The sequence below is a fragment of the Python bivittatus genome, unplaced genomic scaffold (assembly GCF_059951505.1).
Source record: "Python bivittatus isolate LINGU-HERP-01145 unplaced genomic scaffold, Pbiv_v1 ctg000020_np1212, whole genome shotgun sequence".
NCBI classification, from domain to species: Eukaryota; Metazoa; Chordata; class Lepidosauria; order Squamata; family Pythonidae; genus Python; species Python bivittatus.
This window is the reverse complement of record NW_028277030.1, coordinates 42,597,760-42,617,500: the sequence shown is the minus strand read 5'-3', so window position 1 is coordinate 42,617,500 and position 19,741 is coordinate 42,597,760. Positions and strand designations below refer to the sequence as shown.

Here is a 19,741-nt window from a genome sequence, read left to right as displayed (position 1 = left end):
GTCAAAAAGGCAGCAGGAGCAGTTTTACTGGCAGGGCTCCTCCCGTGCCTACCGCTAGCACGATGGGTGGAAAATCAACAGGTGCACCTTCACGCTTGCAAAACATAGTTTGTTGTTACCATACAGCTGTTAAAATGTTGGGAGTGACAGCTTGAGCTCTGCATGGCCTCCAAATATTGCCTATTAATTAAATGCCTGCTGTAACTGCCCACTATTCCTTCAGCAGCAATAACAATTCATTACAGAAACTGGGTTTTTTTGAGCCTGTTTCAATAGGGAGATTTTTCTTCCCAAGCATAATTATCCATAGAATACATGAAAATGCCACTCTAGAAAGAATGCAGAAATATAGCACTCTTTATGATACTCCTGTGTTCAAAAATAGCTGGCAAGTCAGAAGGGTATTCAAGAAATTGGGCAGGATTGGACTAGTTTGGTATTTGGATGGGAGACTATCAGCAAATCTGAAGGCTGTAGGCTAGACTGGAAACTAAAAAGACCCCCCCCCCTTTCATGGACATGTCCATGAGGTCACCAGATGTCAAACTAGACTCAGAGAAGACTTATTTATTTAGTAGACAGCTGGTGGAATGCCTGTTAAAACACAGAAAGCAGGGTAACATTTTCCTGGCTTGAAGACAAATGGTGCCACTGGAGAACCACTGCAGGACCATCTCTCCTGAGAGAACTGAGAAGTCCTCAAATTGGCTGTGAATACCACCTTCGCTACTGCTGGTGTGGCCTAAGGTCCATAGGTGATGCAGATGTAAGAAATGCAGGAGTAAGGAAGATGACCTTGATGGAAAACTGCAGGAACCGTTACCTAGGCAAAAGGGGCTGAAATATTTTTAAGTCCAGAACAATAAGATAACATTCGGAAGTGGTTATCTAATCCTCTATGTATAACTCAGTAAATATCTAACCCTGTTTTGGCTTCTCACTCTTCTGTTCGCCTGTGTAGAGGGAATCTTAGACAGAAACCATTACTAAGGATACAGTCTCTGGGATGGCATGCCGGGGACAATATCATAATTTGGATCTCCTTTTCTGCAGGTTGAGAGAGAGAGAGAGATCTATCTTTGGAGAGTCAGAACCAACCTTGCAAGTCTCTTCCATGAGTCTGTAGCTGAACAACTGTACACACACAAATATATTCTGGGAGTCATTGGGAGAGAAAGGGAGGGAAGAAGGATGGGCTCACCTCACAGGGTTGTTGTTGTGGGGAAAATAGGAGGAGGAAGGAGTATTAGGTATGTTCGTCCCCATGAGTTATTTATAAAAAATAATAAAGGCAGGATTTAAAAAAAAAAAGCCACGTTGCCTCCATGCAGATAATATTTGCCTTGCTGGAGCAATCCAAAAAAACAGCGCAATACAGTTCTTCTACTTAATCTGTTCAGTTACTAGACATTGTGTTTTGTATAAATTACCAGTTTCCTGACTGCTAAACAATAAAATGAAATCTGAGATGGAGTATCTGGTTTCTAATGCTTAGGAACAATTTGTAAAGTTGCTAAGAAGCCTTTGTAAAGTCAGGCTGACTATGAATCAAATAAGACCTTGAGGTTAGATTGGCCCCTTATTGTTGGCCTTCTGGAATCTGTAAAAGACAGAGATATCCCAGAGGGCCTTTGGAAAATAAATGGCCATTTTAGGGATGCTTGTGGTTTTATTGGCCTTTATGTTGTAAACCACCAACACCAAGAGTCATTTTTCGTGAATCCATTGGTATATAAACACAATGAATGAATGAATGAATGAATGAATGAATGAATGAATGAATGAATGAATGAGCAAGTGCATGCACACACACACACACACAGAGTGGTAAGAACTAGGTGATTATATGATAAACAGTTATGTCCATATAAAGGAATAGAGAGACAACAATACATTGCTAAGTATTTCCTTTTTTTAAAAAAAAGGGTTCCTTCAAGTCAGTTTTTTTTTTAAAAAAACTTCTGGTAACTGCATGGATGAGTCCCTGCAGTTTCCTTGGCAAAGTTTTTCAGAAGTGGTTTGCCATTGCTGCCTTTCTAGTATTGAGAGAGGCTGACTGGCCCAAGGTCACCCAGCTGGCTTTGTGCCTAAGCCAGGACTAGAATTCATGGTTTCCCAGTTCCTAGCCTGATGCCTTAACCACTATGCCAAACTAGCTTTCTTGTATGTGCTATAACACAATAGAATTAGTGGATATACAATTAATATCAGTTTTACAAAGTGTTTGTACTACTATAGTTGCAAAGCAGAAAAGAATCATACAGCAAACTGCAAGAGATACTAAATGTAGCATCAAGAAAGGAGATTGTATTATGGGTAATTAAATGCAAAAGTTGGAATAATAGAAGAACTTGGAGTCACATAAAATTTGGATAGAGTAAATGCAATAATGCAGGAGGTAAGTTAATTGAATTTTACGAAGAAATTCTTTGCTAATTCTCAGCATCAGTTTCAAGCAATGTAGATAGACTCTACCCATGAACATTACTAAATGGACAACATCAAATCAAGATGGATATATAACAGAAACAGAAGATGGAGAAATTCAATCCATTCAGCCAAGACATTTCCAGGGGCAGACTGTGAAACAGACCGTGCCTTACTAATGTCAGATACTTGGGTTAAACTAACAGGGCTGGGCGGGAATAGATGTAGTCAGAATGTGCAGAGCCGTACTGGTGTATTAAACCAGAATGTGGAATATCATTCACAAGGAATGATAAACTACTATAAGAACTAGATTTGAAAAAAATAAGTGGTTCAAAACAAGAAAGGGAAGATGCATATTGTCTCCATACTGGATGATCTTATTCAGTAGACATAAGAATGGCAAGTTTGGAAGAGATGACAGCTTGAATCAAAATTAGAGGTCAAAAATCTAATTATTGGTGATACACAGATGACACCACCTTGTTAGCTGAAAGTAAAGAATTAGAAGAGCTCATTATGAAAATACAAATGAAGTGAAACATTGAGAATAATGTTAAAAATTAAGATGACAAATGTAATGTCAATCAGCAAGCTTAGTCAATTCACAGTTGACAAGAAATGAAGATGCTAGGCAATTTTATTTTCTTGAGCTCAAGAATATTAAAAAATGGACAGTGTGCTAGAAAAAGAAAGAGAAATAATTCCTTAGGGAGGAATGCAATGACATTCAAGACCATAGATGATACAGAGGTTTAATTGACAACAAAGACAATATTTAAAGCACTGGTCTTTCCAATGGCACCATCTGTACCATTGTAAAAGCTGGACACTGAAAAAGAATGAAAGAAGATGTCTTTAGATTATGGTTTGGAGACAATTACTGAGACTACCATGGGCTGCAAGAAAAACCAGTCAGCCCTGGACCAAATAAGGCTGGCTGACTGCTCTCTTGAGGTAATGATCAGCAAGCAGAAACTCATACTGGGCATGTGTTGCAAGCAAATAATAAGTTAGACAAAATGGCTGTGTTTGAAAAAGTTGTGGAAAGTAGAAAGAAAAGACAATGGCTAAGATGAATGGATGGTATCAAAGAGATTATAGGAATATCCTTGGAAGGGCTGGGGGTTATTGCTGGGGTCAGGATGAGGTGACAAGTATTTGTCTGTGCAAACATGACTCAGTGATACCTACCTGAGTCTGAATCTATGTATTCAGGTTTTGCAGTATCTGCAACTATTTGCACCTTGTGCTAATTCCTGTGTTTTCAACAGCTGTGTTCTGTTCTAAGGTAAGATTGCCCTTTCCCCCCAATTCACAAATAGTTTTTTTGAGGGAAAAAAACTAAACTTCCTGTTGGGTTAATATGGTATACTGAGCTGGTCTGGTTTCAGTCTTTCCTGTTAAGAAATAGAAAACAAACTTGATCTTGATCTTGACATATCCTTTTTGATCGCTGAGCTCAGGCTGTTGAATTCCATTCATGCTCATCTTCATGTCCCACAATTGCCACCCAAATCACTGCATGAACTTGATGTTTTAATGTGGCATGTCCTCATTACATTGTCCTCATCTCATCTGCAGCCCACAGCTGAGTCACGTTAAAGTTTTCAACTATTCCAATTTTAAAATATTGTTTTTAATATTGTCTTATGCAATTTTTGCTGTGGACCCAATCTAGCATGCTTCATCTACAATGTGATTGACAATGCAGTCAGGGATTGGGATCTGCCTAGTTCTGTTTGTCATACTGGGCTGCTGTCAGCCCTTGAGGTAGGCCAGGTCAGGGAACAGACAATGTATGGACTACTGGAACTCGGTTGTTATAGGGCATAATAACAGAATCTTGAAAGCCTGCCAGTTTCTCTTGCCCCCTCTGATACCAAACAGAATCAAGAAGGAGTTGTTCCAAGTTTCTTTCACTTTCACAGGATTGAGTTGTCATTTATTTTCTCTTAAGTCTCCTGCATTCTTTTGACAAGATTGTCTCTGCACTCCTCTACAGCTACTGACATACGCCCCTTCCCCTCTGGTTCACTGGTCACTTCCCTCCATGGCCATTCAGCCTGGGCAGCAGGAGAGACCAGACACCTGATTTCTGCCGAGGCATCTGCCTGCATAACTTTCAGAAGCATTTGTCAAGTTTTATGTGGCATCTTATCTACATGGGTTTAGTGCTATTTTGAAATAGCGCCAGACCTGCTTTTTTAACTGTAGGTTTAGCACTTTTGAGTGCTACCCTTTTGCTGCACAGATTCATTTAACCAAGAAAAGAGCAATGGTGGGTTCCTGATTCTGTCACAGAGTGACAGAGGGTATTCTGTGAGCAAGGGGTTTTAGGTGGCTGTATTTTAAAGAGGGTCTTATTCCTTGAGGGAGCAATATCATTTCTATGCTTCTGTGCCTGGTTACTTGCTCCATGGAGTACATACCCATTAAGGCGTGGTTCACCTTTAGACTGCAACCTGGGTTTTGGCCAGCTTGACAGCTAAACCATCTATCTCTGCCCTGTTATGTTAAGCAGAGCAACTGGTTGTTTTTCTCACTGGCAAGTTATGCTTGGTGGGAAGGGAAACAAAGCTGGGAATTCATCAGTTGCTCTTCTTATTTGTCCCTCCAGTAAGAACGGAACCACCCAGTAGTCTCATTACTGAGGCGGAAGAGGCATTGGCGAAGAGGGCAATGCGGTTTAACATAAGCTATATGGCTGTACTCCTAGATGATCTGGATCAGTGTTGTCCAAACTTGGCCACTTTAAGATGAGTAGACTTCAACTCCCAGAATTCCCCAGCCAGCATGGCTGGCTGGGGAATTCTGGGAGTTGAAGTCCACTCATCTTAAAGTGGCCAAGTTTGGACAATACTGATCTAGGGGAATTAAAGCAACTCATTCTATTCTATTGAATTCTTTATCTGCTCTGAGGTATGTAGTGAGTCATGGGTTTTTTTAATCTTGGTTTATTTTCAACTTGTTTTTATTCTTGCTTAAATGCATGTGTGTGTATTATGTGTACATACACGTGTATGTACTGTAAATGATGTTGCATGCATTGTTAATTAGTGTACAAAAATTAATTTCCACATGAATGTGTTTAAATTACCAAACCATTACTTAAAAATAAATCTTAAAACAAGGATGAAGTAATTGCAGAGGTAATATAATCAATGACTTATTCTCTCTGTGTGTGTATATACTGTATGTGTGTGTGTGTGAAGCTTATTTATACTGCAGCATCTTCTCACAATTGTTTAAAATTACCCTAGGTTCCTCAAAATGGTCATAAAACCATGTGGGAGTTGAACAATTGCTAATATACAGGTAGTCCTTGGGTTATGACAGCAACTGAGAATGAAATTTCCATCACTAAGTGAGGCAGTCATAAAGCGCAATGTCATGTGACCACATCATTTAGCAACAGCAACCCTGGCAGTCCCAGTTGCCATTGTAACCCCAGGACTGCATGGGTCGTTAAGTGGGAAGAGGTGGCAGTCCCACGCAAGCAGGCTGGCGGTTGTGTGGGTGCAGTGGGAGGTGCTGTTGGCAAGTGCTACAGAGTGCAGGCAGGTGTGCAGGTGCCGCGGAGGGTGGGGAGTGTTGCGGGTGGGTGCTATGGAGCATGGGCAGGTGAAAAAGCAGCGGGAGTGATTTCTGACTTCCTGCTGGCTTCCCCATTGACTTTACTTGTTGGAAGCTGGCAAGATGCATCAGAAATCACAATCCTGTGACCGCAGCTCACTGCAATGACAAAATTGTGAGTCGGGCATCGAGTGCCTGGATTGTGATCATGCAGGAATGCTGCAATGGCTGGTACTCTGAAGACTGGTCATAAGTCCCCCTCATTCAGCACTGTCGTAACTTTAAACAGTCGCTGAACGAATGGCCGTAACCCAAAGACTACCTGTAAAGTATTCCATTATAATGCATCTAAAAGAATCGTATTGATTTAAGATACACGATTTACTTTTTTCACCATTAATAAACTATCAGTTCACAACTATCTATAGAAATAAGGATGACTGATAGAATGATTTTCTCCATGATTAATTATACAAGGCTTAGTTAATATTTTGTTCTTTATAAGATTGTATAGCATAAAGGACTTGTAATGTATTTAATATTGGATATAGCTGTTCTCCTGGGAAAGCTAATAATATTCGTATTTGATGGAGCTGCTGTCAAATTGATACAAAATGGGATTAAAATTAAACAGCGTAATTATGTATTGTGCACTGACTAGTTGAGAGGAGATGCCAAATGGGTTTTTGAAAGGAATACCAAGGATCACTGATTCATTAACAACTTGGAAGGTGAAGAAAAGAATTGCATGGATCCAATAATAAAGTGATAAAAAAATAGCAACGATTAGAGATCCCATGAAGGGTAGGAGCAGAACACAATGCATTTGGAACAAATTGGAGAAATTCAATATAACAAGTCTTGATAGAGTGAGATTTAATCAAGATCATGTAAATTACTTCTCCTAAGATGCTAAAATGTGCAAATGCTGAGCCAAGGCATGTTTGATAAACCATGAAGAGTAACAGAAAAAAAATGCATGAGGGCTATTGTAACTCAATTTAGCTTAGAAGAAATAATCTGAATGATCATCATTATTGTTGTTCTCCTCATCATCATGTTTCCTTTCTGCACATAGCATAACTCACATACTTTTGATGGTCCCACAGAACTGTCAAAGATATATTCAATCTTTCGGCAGAAATTCACCGTAATTACTTTATGTGGAGCTTATAATTTGTCCCATTCGTGTAGTATTCAGATATCAACTTCTGTTTTCTGTTTAAAATTTCTAATAAAATATTTTAAACACTTTATCTGAACCCTGGAAAAAAAGTATTCATGCCAACATGAATGAATATTTATATTCTAGCCTTGTTGAGTTTAAAACTGTTTAAATGCATTGCATTCAGCAAACCCTGTCTCTTTGGCACAATTCATACATCTTAGGACTGGTTGCATTTCTTAAAAAGAAAAAAGGTTATGACCATCTTTTACTATGTTAAAACTAAGACAGGAGGTTTCAGCCATATAGCAATGCTTAGTTTTTATTTACAAAGATTTTCATTGCTAATTGGTCTTGCAAATTTTTAAACCTAATAAGACTGTAGCAACAAAAGAATAGAGCAGCACAGATACACTTTTGCATCTCCATTCCGGGAACATGTCAGTGGGACCCAGCACTCCCAATAGGTTGTGGTGTCTTACTACTTAACTGTGGGCTTCTCTTCCAAAAAGTCATCCACTGCTCCTCTGCTCTTCAGGGGCGAAAGGCATGTACAGCAATGAACATCACAAATATAGCATGATCATTCAATAATTGTCAAACAATCTTTTGCCCTAGAATATTATAGAGGGTAAATCTAATGTCTCAAAGATCGCTCTTTGGCTGAGGATTCTGTTCCTTTGAATTCCATATGATCCAAATAAAGTAAAGGATAATGAGTAATAAAGACAATCTGGAATATTTTGAGAATATGGCAATTGTTCTTTTGGAGAAAGAATTCTCAGGTGTATTATGGTCTGGATGATTTTTCTGTATTCCTGTTGTCATATTTTGAAGCATTTTCCGCATGTCATGACATAATTTAAGATATTTTTCCATCAGTGGCAGCCAGTAATGTGGAATTCAATACAAAGCAGATAGCCCTAGAACTCTGAATTAACTGGAAAGAATGCTCATACTGTAGATGTTACAGCAAGGAAGAATTTGCCACTGAGATGCCATTTTGACATCATCCCTTCCCAGGAAAAGTGATGACCCACTTCTCTACCCTTCCTTCAAAGGGATTAAACAATTTGGCAATATCACAGCCTTAATGCTTCTGAAACACGGGTTCATCAAGTCATGCATAGCAGCTATAATTGGACAGAATATTCAAACAAAAAATAAATTGCTGACCGATAGCTTCCCAATTACTATTATTATTTTCATAAATATTTTTTTCTACTTAAATTGTTTCCTGATGTATAAGAAGAAACGGATATTATGACATGTAGCCAAAATGCAACTGGCAGTAGTGTTTAGGAATCTTATTTTTCCTTCCATAATAATGAGACTTTTTTGCTCCTTAATTCCTTGACGCTAATTATTAATAATATTGCATTTTCACTAAATGGCAATAAGTTAAGAACAAGATTTCTCCTTCATAATATCATGCTCACAGAAGGGGGGGGAGCACACTTTAAGATTTAAAGTGCATACCTCAAATTTGATAAACCCTAATTGAAAAACATAACTGAATTAAATCAGACAGCAGCTAACTATCAATCCATGAGGGGAAGTAAATAACCAGAAACAATCAAAGGTGGTCCCCCAAATAACCTGGCCTTGTGCAATGTAAGGTTTTATAGGTGATAAACAGCACATTGAATTGCACCCGGAAGCCGACTGGGAGCCAGTGTAGCTTGCACAGCAGTGTTATGAGCATATTGTGAAATGCCCCAAACGGCCTGCGCTGCTGCATTCTGGAAAGGCTGCAGATTCCAAACCCTCTTCAGGGATAGCCCCATGTAGCACGTGTTACAGTAATCCAAAGGGGAGGTGAGTAAGGTGTGAGTCACCATGCGCAAGGCCTCCTGGTCCAGGAATGGGAGCAATTGGTGCACAACACAAACCTGTGCAAAACCTTAGCCACAACTGCCACTTGCTCTTTGAGCAGGAGCTATGAGTCTAAAAGGACCTCCAAATTGTGCACCAATGTCATTTGGGGGAGTACAACCTTATTCAGAGCTAAACATGGACAATTCCTAGATCTGGGGGAAGGGGGTCTCAAAACCCACAGCCACTCAATCTTGCCAGGGTTTAATGGAAAGCTGTTCTTCCCTCTCCAAGACTCACAGTTCCCAGGCACCATACCTGTAGAGAGTAAGGATGATGACCTTGACAGAAATCTGCAAGAACTGTTACCTAGGTAAAAGTGGCTGCAACATTTTGTAAGTCCAGAGCAGCAAGATAACATTTGGAAATGGCTCAGACAGACACCTCCCTAATTCACTAGCATATAAAAAGGGGAGGAAGCACAAGCAGACTTGCAAGATTCTGTAATGATAGCCATTCTCAATAAAAGTAGTTCCAGCCTTCCTGTGGAATTGATTTCCTGGTTTGTCTATCTAGTGGGGTTGACAGAACTTCAGTGGCATTGCTTGGCTGACCTGCAGCAGGGATGTGTACTTAGGTATTATCAGTATAGTGATATCTTACTCTGTGTCAGTGGATGACCTCACCCAGCACCTTCATGTAATTGTGAAAAAGGATTGGGGCAAGAGTAAAGCCTGTGGGACTCCAAAAAGCAGGAGGCCTCAGGCTCAATCTCTTTCCCTCTACCAACACTGACTGGAACTGGCCTTGGAGAAAGAAAAACTACTGCAACCACTTCAACATCCCACTCCCAATCTCCTGTCCAAAAGGATACCATAAGCAGTCCAGAAGGCAACCCTACTGATTGTCTTAAAAGCTGCTGAGAGGTCAAGGAGGGCCAGGATGGATGCACTATTTCCATCCTGAGCCTGTTGATGCCCAAAGGTCATCAACAGGCATGATCAATGTCACCTCAGTGCTATAACCAGGTCTGGATTTCACCTGAAAGGGGGCCAGATAATCTGTTTCCTCCAAGATCCTCAGGAACTGCAAGCCAACCATCTTTTCAATAACATTCCCTATAAAGAGGAGGTTGGAGAGTGGATGAAAATTGTCCAGTTCCATTGGGTCCAGAGATGGCTTCTTGAGGAGAATGCAGGCAACCGTCTCTTTCAAGGTGAGGGGAACCACCCCTTCTGCAAAGCAGCAGAAACCACGGCATGGACTCCACCACAGGTCACCTCTTTATGGGCTACCTACAGAGCAGCACCCTTGCAAGCCATCACAGTTGCTTAGATTACAATAGCTACAGCCCTGCCTTGGCCCTGAACTCGCAACAGGTGCCACACGCAAAACCTGGCTAGATACCTCTGCAAGAGGGGAACCCCTCTCTTCTGAGCCCAGCCAGAATTTGGTAATGCAAAAAGGTCAGCCCTCTCATCATGGATGAGAATAGCTTTATGACAGATAGATTGCACATTAAGTGGCAACGGTCAGAAACCAGGGCCTCTTGACCTCTGATAACCAGGCCTTGAGGTATACCTCCCTCTGCTGTCACCACAATAATACCCTTGCCTGACTTCTCTCTCCTGGGCACCCCAGCTTCCCCAATCCCATCTTCTCCCCCAAGTTCTAAGGGTCCCATCATACCACCCAAATGTCCAAACACATCACCAAGCAGGGGGTGCCGACTTTGGGAATGCTTATGCCTTGTACTCAGCATCCCCATAATCTGGATTATCAATTAACCGTCTTCCTTTCTCCTCTAACAATATACCAAACCATCCCTTCCCACCTCCAATCACCTGTTCTCACCTGGGTAATGGGGTGGAGTCAGAAACCAAATTCTCCTACAGGATAGGAGTAATCCAGGGCGCACCCATGCAACCCCCATCTCCCACCCAAGGGAAAACAAATGATAACACTCCAGTTAACACCCACCCACTAATAATTCCATCTGTATAGTCTGAGGAAAGGCCTGAAACACTCACTTCTCCCTCGAGCAAAATCTAAGGTGGAACTTTTCAGAACAATGAAACAGTTCCTCATGGGAGTTAAAATATCCCTTAAATCCCTTGTGAGTGATGGATACCACCCCCCGCCCCGTTCACTGCTGCATTCTCTGTGTAGTTGAAAATGTATGCCCCAGATACCAGCCACCAGCTGTCAAATGCCAGAGGGCAAGAAGAAACAGATTACTTTTCTTGGTTGCGCTTCATCAGAGTAAAACCTCCTCCTTTCCGTAATCCTGATCTCAGAATCCAAATAGACATGCTTAGAGGGGAGAAGAGACTTTAATTCCAGCTCCCTGACAGTTCTGATCGCTCCATGAACCCAGTGATCCCTGCAGGGATATTAGCGGTATGTGAGAGAGTGAAAGAAACCATTTATGCCCTGTCTGCCACTTAAAAAAGGTTACCCATCCTGGTTTCCATCATGTTGGAAAGAAAGGCATGTGCAGAAACAACAGAGGTGCTCTAGCTGTGGTGGCTACATTTGGTAGCCCTTCGCTCTTGGTTCTAAATCTGGAGGTCCAAAGGTGATGTCAATCAGAGATATAACAACAATGGGTACTAATTGTAACTCAGGTACTCTGCCATAATCTCAATTTAACTTACAGGTGGTATCCAGACTTCATGCTAAGCTTAACCATACTACAATATATCCAGTTTAAAACACTCAGATGCCCCCCTTGGTCTGAGATACTGGACAGTCAGTGACCAGCAGGGCAGACAATACTGGATAATATATGAGTTTCCTTTGTTCTCCCTGATGGCAAGAGGTCTTATTTTCCATTTTTTCCCCTTCAGATTTCAGTTTTAGAAATATGACTTGTTTTTCTCCTCTCGAAAATTTCCCTCTAGAAATTCCCTACCCTGGAGAAGGGGTAGGAGAAAATTCAACTCCTAGAATTCTGTGACAAGCATAGGAACTCCGCCAGTGAAGAAATGGTTGTAGAGAAGAAGTTTATCTGGTGCAGCATATTGTGCAAGGTTGAGAGGCAATTTATCAGTAAAGGCCTTTATCGGTGAAGATATGCTGACCAGACGCTTTGCTAATAAATGTGTTAGCTTTTCTTGACTTTGTTAAAGTATTATTGTATTGCACCTAGCATTCAAGCCCTGCTTTGAAATATAAATGATTGGTATATGACCATATATTCCTAAGTATAACACAGACTTGATATATAATCATGGTGAGCTCAGTTCTGTGAGTATAGAGCCAACACAGCAATTCAGATGGGATGATGGAGAGAAGCAGCGTTGTAAAGAACAGCCTGGAATCTGTATCAGAGTTGCACAGCTTGGCTCAAATTGAGGGCTAGACTTGGCTGTTTGGATAACATGCAGAGAACTGCCCTCCAAAAAGTAAACAAGGCCAGGATAGGAAATGCAATTTACATTTAAATTAAACTAATACAGCTAATACGATTACTCTCCATGTACTTTTCATCACAATAAAAGTTACAATTTGGTGCTAACATTTGAAGGACTCTGAAGGCTATATCCAAGGCTTTGGGGAGCTACTTCTGGTCTACGTAGTGGAAAGAGATCTCTCTAAACAAGCTGGTGGTATGCCCTATGTCCACAAACTATCCACCTCAAGGAGCACACACTATGTTTTAGCTTCTGTTTAATAGCCCCAGCTACCTGCTCTTTCATAGTAGCACAAGCTCAGCAAACTGGATCTGAGAAGGAAAGAGTCAGCAGTGTAAGGCTGATTTGTCCTCAGCCCCCACGTTTTTTGCCATTTTTTGGTCACCTGTTTTCTACTGCCCAAAATAGTTCATTGCAGAGGAAAAGGGACGGACAAAAATAAAAGAGTCTTAATTTTAAGATACAGTATTGTGGTGTTTAAAAGTGAAAAACAAATCTGCAAGTGTCGATTTTCTTAGTTTTCTTAGTTAAGAATTGATTTCTTTTTTCCTGTTTAAAATCATATCCCTGTATTTGCAATAGAAATGTAGCTATGCAAAAATTAAGGAAGTTATGAGGACCCAGGGTATCCTTTGACATTGTAATTTAGTTTGGTGTGGCCCTGAGAAAGGGAGCAAATGGGAAGTGTGAATGTGTCAGGCAAAGGCTAGTGTGAAAAGGGGTCTGTTTGGCTGGGAGCCTAGGGATCACTGTTACATATAGGGTATTTCAATAAAGCAATGTTTGTTTCAGATATACATTGCTTGGTTCATATTGTAGTGGATCACTTTTTCTACAACAATATGTTTCTGGTGGATCCAATTTTACCTTCCACTATTACATATTGTTCTGAAATCATCATTTGCTGTTGAAAATATACTGCACTGATCTATGCACAGAATCATACAATTGAAGGAATCTTGAAAGTAAAGTAGGTCAACCTACTGCCAATTCAGGAAACATAGTAGTATTCCAGATAGGTGGGAACCACCCCTTACTTAAAGCCCTCTCATTAAAGAGAGTTTATTACCATTTGAGGCCCTCTGCTCCACTGACAAGCCATTTCATTTATTCTTTCATTCTACCTGGAATTAAGAGACATGAGGCGTAGGGTGAGGAAAAACAGAAGCCCTCACTGTGAATGATTGCTCCATCTATAGATTACTGGAGGGTCACAAACAGAAGCCATGGAGATGTGATTCTGACATCCCAACAGTGACATATGTTAATTGTTCTATCATACTGTATACAGTTCTGTCTTTCAGACATAATTCTTTAGCCTTAAATAATTTCTGTGGAGAAAGTCAAGCTATTTGCTTATTAACAATACTCATGAAGAATTTATAGCTATGGGGGAGATTATATATTATGTTCCACATATAAATACTGGCTCAGTCTTGAAAATTACCTCTCACTTGGGATTTTGTATTTATTGTCATAGTGATGTCCTACTGTCAACTTTTCAAAATTGTATACCCTTTAATGCTCAACAATACAGCACTGAAGTCATGAATTTGTAGAGAAAAATACACTTCTGGAGTCTTGCCTGTAGAATAGTAGCTCCTGAGAACTGAGAAGTTGGCTATTCCTGCTGTACTCACTTAGACAAAGCCCAAAGAATCTATACCCATATATACATTTTCTAGCCAACACTGACTGTGGGAAGAACCTATTGCATCTGTCACTAATAATGTCATTAAAAATGTCAATAAGATTTGTACAGTGGTCAAAAATAATGATTTGGAAATCTATCCAAAGAGGTTTTTTTACCAGTTAAATCTCATTAAAGCTTCAGCTCAGAAAATGTGGATGTTTCCTGGGTCACCTAACAGTGGGAAAATGAGAATGAGTGAGAAAAACAGGAATTGAAAGTATTTCATTCATTCATTCATTCATTCATTCATTCATTCATTCATTCATTCATTCCTCCAACTTGCAGTAATCTGCTAAGATTTCTGGCAGTTAATGAACAACTATATCTAACATTAAACACCCTTGGTAAATGTAAATAAAAATTTAAACATAAATAACAATATCCTAACCAAAACTAAATCAAGTCAGCCAGGTCAATTCTGGTTGGCGAATGAAGTCATGGAGGTAGTTCCCAGCCATACAGGGTTTTATAGGTCAAAGCCAGCATTTTGAATTGCACCTGGAAGCCAATTGGAAGTCAACGAGGATATGCAATATAGGTGTATCATGAACTTGACAACATGTGCCAACAGCCAATACATCCCAGGAGATAGCCCCTCACTTCTATGAAGTAAGCAGAGATGAGGCACAAAGGGGCTGCTTTTCTGTGGCAGTGCCTGCTCTCTGGAACAGCCTCCTGGTGAGATCAGGCTGGCCTCCTTTAGTGTGTTAGTTTTGAATGACATTGAGGACAGAGCTCTTCTGAAGAGCTTCAGTGGATTGAGAGGTTTCCATTTGCATTTTGAACCAACTTCAGTTTCCAGATGGTCTTCAAAGTCAATCTGTGTACAGTGATAAAGAAAGAGTGATAAATAATTAAAAGGGGCAATGCTATATACTGTATTTGCCACATTTGCTACTGTGGTCAGGAACATTTTTTTAAAAGAATACAAGAGATGCATGTTGTGTAAAATAATGTAAGCTCTAGCATGTTATGGTAGAAAGCAGTTGGTATTGCTTCGTACATGAAACACACAGTAAGGACCAGTAAGCTTATTATGCTTCTTCTGCATACTAAGGAAGCAGCCATTTGTTGTGGAACAAACTAATAATGCAGAACAGGACTCCATATTCTTAGAAGACTGAATATGGTGAATTAGAAAGTTATTAGAAATGGTGAAGTTTAGATCAATTCATAGACAGTTGATAAACCTGCTTGACTAAAAGCTTTTCATTGGCCATTACATATTCCAGCTCTGATGGTTTATTCTTATGCTATATAGGTCCATTCCACCCCTCTTGTCATCACTGTTGACAACGTTGACATTGCTCTTACAACTAGTTCCTCCTTGGCAGCAGATGTTTTCATGAGGCAGCAGAGAGACAGACAGTTATTTTGAAGAAAAAGAGAGGTTTTCCTCTACCAAAATCATATAGCCACCACTAAGACAATACAGAAGACCAGAACAAGATTTTCCAACTGGCTGCAGGCATGACTATCAAAACTATTAATTTCTATAGCTATCTAGGGACCTCTCTGCCTTGTGGGAATGTTACACACTCAGAACCAAGAAACATGGTTCAGAATGATGTATAAGCCCAGCTATTATAGTTGGTAAATTATGGCTTATGGTTTAGGATGATATATCAGTTGTGGCTTATTCAACAAGTCCAACATCCAAACTGTTACTCTCAATTTCTTGTATAAATCTTCAAGCAGGAATAATTTGGTATCCTCCAGAAGTTTTGGACTACTGTTCCCACAGTCCTATCACTAGCCATACAGATGGGGAATTGAAACCAAAACTTCTGGGAGACCTCAGATAGGCTACCCCAGGGAGGCCTTTTTTCTGGGGTGCTTTTCTCCTATTTGCCAGTTCTCCTTCACACACAACCAGTTTTGTTTGTCTTTGCATGAGAATTTATAACAATCTTGGAATTAGTAATTTCTTGTCACAGGCTTACTAGGGGGCCTTGGCCTGTGGACTATGTGTTTTCTCCCATCAATCTTTCAGTGAGAATATTCCAGTGCTGGACTTCTGGTGAGGACATGGTGAGCTAGATGTCCCTGGAGGAGCAGGGAAGGCATTATGGTGGAGATTTGTGGCTAGAGGGTAGATCCTGGCCAGTGAAATCTCTCGGGTGAAAGGAGAGATCATGAGATTGCCCACATGTACTTTGGACAGCCGCTCCTCACAAGTAGGCTGCAGGAACTGAGGTTTTTGTGTTCAGCTGGTGAGCTGAGCAGTTGGGAGCCGAGGGATTCCAACTAAGCTCGCAGTTGTAATGTAGCCTATATAGACTTAAAGTTCGGCTGAGCCTCATTTCTTAATCATCTTTGGAATTGCTTTTTTACTGCTTTTCAAATATTAAGAACCTTCAGAATGGCAAGCCTGGTGGCATTCACTGGGTGAGTTTTCTTCAATCCTTAGCAAAAGACATTTTAAGTACAAGTTTAAGGACTTAGAAAAATTCTTTTTGGGGGGAATAAACAGCAAAAGGGTGATTAGAGTGTTGTTTTTGGAAAGAAACAGACTAAGGGTCCAGATGGATTTGAAATAAGATTTTGAAATTAATTATAAGAATCCTTCCCATGGGAAATGGCTGTTGTTTTGAATTCTGGAAAAAAAACCATGATAGGATGGGACTTTGAAGGTTGGATACTAGAGGGAACCAGAGGGAACTAAAAATTACAATTAAAGGAGAAGAACACTTAAATTCAACTTGCTTACACAGAATAGAGCAAAATACATTTAACATTGGATGTATTGAAGGATATTTGTGAACAATGGACTCAGAAGTTAATTTTAAGAATGTCTGCCATTATAGATAGACTGTGTGTAAATGATGTTATGGAAGGGGAACAAGTTCTACTGGATGAGACTGAAATTGATTTGAACGTGGATTTAAAAATGACAGGCTACAAGAATGATCTGGAAAAAGATGATATACTGGATATACAAATGAAACTGGCTGATGCCTTAATAATTAAAAGGGATATACAAATAACAAACCAGAACAGTGACTTGGATGACTTTCTTATATTGGATTTCCAAAAGAGACCTGTTAAAGTATTGAAGGATTTTGTAAAAAGAAACAAAGAAAAAAGGAAAAGAAATCAAATTCTAGGACATTATTTGAAGGGATTAAAGACCAAGATAGTTAAAAGTAAAGGGAAGGAATATAAAGTTGGTTTATCTGATCAAGGTTAAAATAGATATGTGTTATCTCTGGTAACCCTTAATGGACTTTTGCTAACAAGGACTGAATGTCGAGGCTTTAAAGTTTTGTTTATAGATAAGAGATGAGATATGGGAAGAAGAGATGATTTGTCATATTTTAGGAGTAAGTGATAAATTATTAAAACTGTATAACAAGTGACAAAGAGGGAAGTTACTTCTTTATATATTTCTTTTCTTTTTCTTTACTATATTCTTACTTTTTCTTTCTTTTCAATTTTTCTTTTATTCTTTTCTGCACTTTCTATTTTTTCTTTTTACTCTTTTAATTTTTTTAGTTTGTATTAGCTTTTATCTTGCTCATTGTAACATTTAATAAAAGTATTGGAAAAAAGAAATATTTCAGTGCTCACCTATATTTCATGCATGTTTTGTGAGTAAATATTTATATTTAAAGATGATACAGAGTGTCTCTCTGTATAGAGCCCAGTGGGTCCCCTGCTTCAGGAGGAGGATGAAGCACAGAAACGATGCCTCGAACACCACTGGAGCAACTCCTACTGAACACAGGTAGAAGCCTTTTTTATGGCAATAAGAACATTAAATGCTTATTTCTCCATTCTTATTCTGTTCCCTGAGTGATGATGGTGGCTCTTTTTAAGGTGGCCTGTTCCTTCCTGGGTAACACCAGGAGAGGCACTGTGAGAACCATTCTTGGCAGTCGATAAAGTCACTCATACTCACTTTGTGTTTGACTCAACTATGTAGATCCTATAGAGTTGACTGAAACACATTTCTGCTTGATTACCTGGGAGAAGGTTAAACTCTGTTAATCCTGAGGAAGCAGACAGAGTCATTGGGCCTGTTACCACTTGCATTTTAGATCCATGCCCCTCCTGGTTTCTCAAGGTCTTCAAGGAGAAGGTGTGTGGGTAAGTGCATCCTTGAGAGAAGAGATGGTTTTGCCAGCTTAGACTGTCCCCTCTGCAAGAAGCTATTGCTGGACCCAACAGTACTGGACAATTTTCATCCTGTTTCTTACCTTCACTTTTTAGGGAATGTTGTTGAGAATGTGACTGGCTTGCAGCTCCAAAGAGTCCTGGAGGAAGTGGATTACCTGTCCCTTTCAGTCTGGATTCAGGCTGAAACGCAGTATCAAGACAGCATTGGTCATGCTTGTTGATATTCTTTGGAAGGCTCAGGATGGGGGAAGTATCCAACCTCACCCTCTTTAATTTTTCAATGGCCTTCAGTGCCATCAACTATGGTATCCTTGGCCCAAAATGCAGTGGTACTTAAGGTGCATCTCAGTATGCCCATGTAATACCACTACTTTGCAAGCTGCACTGACTACTGATAGGCTTCAGGTGCAATTCAAGGTACTGGTTACATGGCACAGGACCAAGTTATCAGCAGGACCACCTTTCTCCAACTTTATCTGCTTGTTCCACATGCTTGTGATAAGATGGGCGTGCTTCAGGTCCCTTCCCTGAAGCAGTGTTATCTGAAGAGACTTAAGAGGTGTGCCTCTTCCATTGTAGCATCTGCCTTCAGGAATGATCTTCCTCTCCCCAACCCCTGACATATGGTTGGGCCCAATGTTTTTGGCCTTTAGAAGTGCATTAAAAACTTGATTCTTCCTCTGAGTGTTGGGGCCAGGATGATAGCAGTTCCTGCCTGGAGTAGTGTAATGCATATTGTGGGTTTCTGATTACCCATTAACTGTAGCTGTTGTGATTTTAACTGTAATTGTATTTTTGTTTCTTTCAGATGTATTCTTCCCAGAGTCATATTTATCCAAATTGGGCAGTCATATAAATGCCTTAAATAAATTAAATAAGTAAATTTTGGAGAGTCAAACCCTTGTAGGCTACATCATTACATAGCTGACTAAAAACAAAAGATAACTGGTTGCCTCTAATATGTTCCATTAAATAAAATGACATAGCTTATATGTTGCATTGTGGCATATGTATTGTCTTTGTATATTGTCAGACTTAGGATGGGGCTTTAACTTAAGTTAATTTAATTAAGTTAATTAAACAATTATTGTTTAAAAATCTGAATTAGGCCTGAAGACTGAATTAATCTTCCTGATGTATTGTCACTTGAAGAAATATATGTTATAGATTGTTTAGTTTACATCTGAGAGCAACTACAGTATACATTATTATTCAAGAGATTCAGAAATCCTCAAATGAATATACAAATTTGTGTACACATTTTTAGTATGAAGCATACAGACACTATGGTAATCTATGGTGTATGAAATCTAATAAATAATATTATGAAAATCAATTGTTTTAAGGAATGTGGGTGCAATTATCAAACAACAGAAAATAGCAGTGTAATTTCCATTCTATTTTTAACTGAGCAGAATAATGTCTTTTGATGTGCATGATAAGAGCTAGACAAACCAGCTCCTTTTTCGGTTAAGCCAAAGGTGCACTTTGAATTCTCGGCAACTGCAGATGTATAAAAGACAAATCAAC

The 19,741-nt window shown here is 39.7% G+C and overlaps 1 protein-coding gene and 1 long non-coding RNA gene across 2 annotated transcripts in view; one reads left to right on the top strand and one right to left on the bottom strand.

Moving 5' to 3' along the window:
- Positions 1–21, bottom strand: part of OGFRL1 (opioid growth factor receptor like 1) — a 13,185-nt gene extending 13,164 nt beyond the window's left edge. Inside the window, exon 1 of the mRNA XM_025173127.2 lies at positions 1–21. This exon is cut by the window's left edge and continues 1,175 nt beyond it. The gene's annotated coding sequence lies outside the window, so the exon portion shown is untranslated.
- The window catches only part of LOC148217046 (uncharacterized), a 20,508-nt gene extending 1,008 nt beyond the window's left edge, over positions 1–19,500 (top strand). The window contains exons 2-3 of the long non-coding RNA XR_015795636.1: positions 17,733–17,819; positions 18,305–19,500. This is a non-coding gene — a long non-coding RNA (uncharacterized LOC148217046). The remainder of the gene's footprint in view (positions 1–17,732; positions 17,820–18,304) is intronic.
- Positions 19,501–19,741: the final 241 nt, after the last annotated feature.